We start from the raw sequence: 3,517 nt of genomic DNA on the forward strand, positions 1-3,517 counted from the left end.
GAAAAAAGTTTGATTTTATTTTAACTTATAATAAGTGGGTTATTTTTTCTTCACTTGAGCAGGTTTTTGCTTGTTTTGTTTTACATAATTTCTATTTCCCAGTTTCCTAGTTGCTAGGAAGCAGAGTGTGTGAGGAGATATTAATATCTTGTATTTTGTGTAACTGCTTGTCGTCTTTTTCACAAGTCTCAGTCTGCCTGCTGAGCTGTGACATTAATGTGAGGAGACTTACAAAGTGCTCTCACTCTGGATTTATTTGAATTGAAGAATAAAAAAGTTCATTCTCAGATAAAACAGCCTGAAATGAAAACCAGCTTACCTTTTCTGCATCTGTTCTTCTTAGACGTATGAATAATTTTCCTTTTTCTCCCAGATGTCCCAGAGTCTTCTTTTAGCCAAACTGTTGCGTGTTTATTCTCCTCTCCTGCTGAGGGTAGAGCCAGTCTATCCTCCTGAGGCAGGAAAGTAAATGACCAGAGAGGATCTTCATCTTTTTGCCTAATTTGAAAATATCTGTTTCTACAACAAAATGAGAGGAAATTTCAACCTTTCCTGTTGTTAAATACTCCAAAGTCACCGTTTGGCTGGTATCCAGAGGAACAGAAAGACTTCAGCAACACTCGGAGTAATAATTTGGACCCTGGAAATAGAACAACTTGATGACAGCGCTCCAAAATCTGACGAATATTAAGGCCTGCTGGTCCAGTCCAGGTAAAAACATGTTTCTTCCCAGTTTGATGTGGAATAAAGAGGGCAGCCAATGTTCTCTCCTCTTCCACGTGTCTCTCACTTTCTTAGTATATTTGCCATCTGATCTTGCTCTGCTGCATATCCCACTCTGTATCCCACATCCAGTGAACTATTGCTCACTGCTCGGCTCCATTCCTCCCCCTCCCTCCTTCAGTGTCACTGTAGATGCTTGGCATTTGGAGCTTCTTCCTCTGTGATGGTCAGCTGAAAGGACCAACTGGTTTAGTCATGACTGATGAGAGTGACTTTGCACCACGAGGTTTTATTCAGGGTAATAAATAAAAAATAGGTAAAAAAAATAGGCTCCACTACTCTACTTTTAATAAATTTTCAGTTGATTCTCTTAACTAATTTCTAATCTGATAAAAATGCTGAAATACCAATTTCCCACCACTAGGTGGCGAGAAAAGCCTCATTAAAACTATTTGAATAATGAAAATCGATTCCTTCCTTTTTAAATGAATTGATTCACATTTTAAGCAATTATAATCAATTATAAATCAATTTTCAGTTAATTGTTACACCCCTTATAGCCAATATTTTGATTTTATTTTSAGAGTAGCCAAGAAGACTAAACCGTTAAATAAATCTATCCGTTTGTTTCACAGACAAATTTGTGAAAGCAAATAAACMTGTGCTTTTGTTGAGTTTAAAGTTAATGTTTTAGTTGTGGATCTGTTGTGGGAAGTGATTATCTGATCAAAAAAACACTCTGACCCAAAAGTCCATGAAACKTCACGTCCCATTTGGATCAACACTGTCAGTGAATTCTACTTTTGGATTTGCTTTTTTCAATGAAAGCATCATTGATGGAGGAACAATGACGTCTAGAGAGACGTAGAGGACAGAGGGACAAATCCCTATTTCTGTAATTAAACAAGAGTCACATCCATGAAGTTTAGACCTTTAGTGGGTTTCTGAAGACAGGAAACAGGTCCAGTAGTGGACTAACCCAGATCATCAAAGAAGCAGAGAGATGTACTGATATGTCTCCTTAAAGTGTCACAGTGTTGCCTCTAAAACTATTAATAAATGTTATTCCATCTGAGTGAGCCTTAGTGCTGCTAAATAGAAAGTTTTGATGTCTATCTGACCAGAGAGATGAGAATATTTATGAAAACAGAAGAGACAGCAGGTTTTGAGCACATTACACGAAATCCAAAATGTTTTTATGTTTCTAAAGCACAAAATAAGGTCAAACACTAATGCTCGGTGTGAACTGTACCTGTGACGTCAGGACTGTAAGTGGGTTATGGGTCCAGTCAGGGGACGGCAGAACATTTGGAGGGACGTAGTGTGTGCAGTGGGGACAGAGCCGACCCAAAGCCCGGTTCTTCCCTCGTCCATAAAGCAGGGAGTTATTTAAAGGCCTCTTCGCTGCAGCAGGACAAAGTGGGCCAGCTTCAGCTGCACGAGAGGTGACACAAGCTGCAGTGTTTGGCCCGACCCGTTCACCTCTCAGATGACCAGAACACGCTGGTTTATTTTAATGTCAGGCAGTCGGAAGTGTTATCTAAGTTAGAGCTCAGGTTCTTCACTCGGAGGAGAAAGTGGGTCGTTTTTTTTAAACATTTATAAAATACACATTTTTAAAATACATTTGGTAAAATAAATTTGCACATGAAATTTATTATTACAAATTTCCATTTTAATAAGTTACATCAGGTCTTTATTTACTTGAATTACTCCCTGAGAAGTAAAAAACAAAAATGCCTGATGTGAGTGTTATTTGTATTTAATATTATTTTACTGATGAGTGTGTTCTCACAGGGGGTTGATCAGGAATCTGTGCACCTACTGACAATCCTGAGGTGCAAAATAAAATATGAAAGCAGAGTAAAACAGTCAAGTCATATTTTGCAGTGATTATAATTAAGAGAATACAACATTTTACCAATTACATGTGTCCACGATAAAGACATTTTTTAGGAAACATACAAAAAGTAGCACATTTTAAAAACATGTTTTTGCTTTTTTCATTTTGCTTTACTTGTCACATATTTGCTGGAAAGTTGTGCTTTATGAGAACTTGCTTTCATCCAAACAAGGCAAATAAAACATAACAAAAACACTGAAGTAAAAGAGTTCTGCTGAAGGATGGAGTGAGGAAGGAAGAATGAATGATGAGAGGAAAGAAAAATGAGGAGAATGAGGAGGGTAGAAGGAAGGGAAGAGGAAAGAAAGAAGGAAAAGAGTAAAATAGGAAGGTAAATGGTGCAAGGAAGGAAGGAAATAAGGAAAACAAAATGCTTGAAAAGGGTGTTATCTGTGTTTAATACTATTTTAGGAAAGAAGAAACGAATGACAAAAAGAAGAAAGGCAACAAATAAGAAAGTAAAAGGGAAGGAATTAAGATAAAAGGAACAATGGGTAGAAGAAGGAAGGAATAATGAAGGATAGACGTGTTCTTTCTCCTCTACAGTTTACCTGTTAGATTACCTGCAAATACAGCATTTAGGAAATGTTCACAAAATTAAAATATCATTTCTAATTTATTTTGGATAAAAACTACTAAAATAAAACCCTGATGGGTAGTGATTATGACTGTACCTTCTGTTGGGGTAAAGATACTGAAAAAGATTGTTGACTTTTTTTTAGGTTTTGAGTTATTTTTATTGTGAGAACCCACAAACTGTGTGGTAGACCTGCTTCTTTTTACGGCTCCAGAGACGCCGAGATGCTTATTGGCAGCCAACAGCATCAGTGAGGCAGAAAGAACCACTGTCCACACACACACACACACACACACACACACACACACACACAC

General features: G+C 37.4%; 1 protein-coding gene across 1 annotated transcript in view; it reads right to left on the bottom strand.

The window, feature by feature from the left end:
- LOC106516471 (ATP-sensitive inward rectifier potassium channel 12) overlaps positions 1-850 on the bottom strand; it is a 6,513-nt gene extending 5,663 nt beyond the window's left edge. Inside the window, exon 1 of the mRNA XM_014006847.1 lies at positions 320-850. The gene's annotated coding sequence lies outside the window, so the exon portion shown is untranslated. The remainder of the gene's footprint in view (positions 1-319) is intronic.
- Between the last annotated feature and the right edge of the window lie 2,667 nt (positions 851-3,517).

The sequence above is a fragment of the Austrofundulus limnaeus genome, unplaced genomic scaffold (assembly GCF_001266775.1).
Source record: "Austrofundulus limnaeus strain Quisiro unplaced genomic scaffold, Austrofundulus_limnaeus-1.0 Scaffold38, whole genome shotgun sequence".
NCBI lineage: Eukaryota > Metazoa > Chordata > Actinopteri > Cyprinodontiformes > Rivulidae > Austrofundulus > Austrofundulus limnaeus.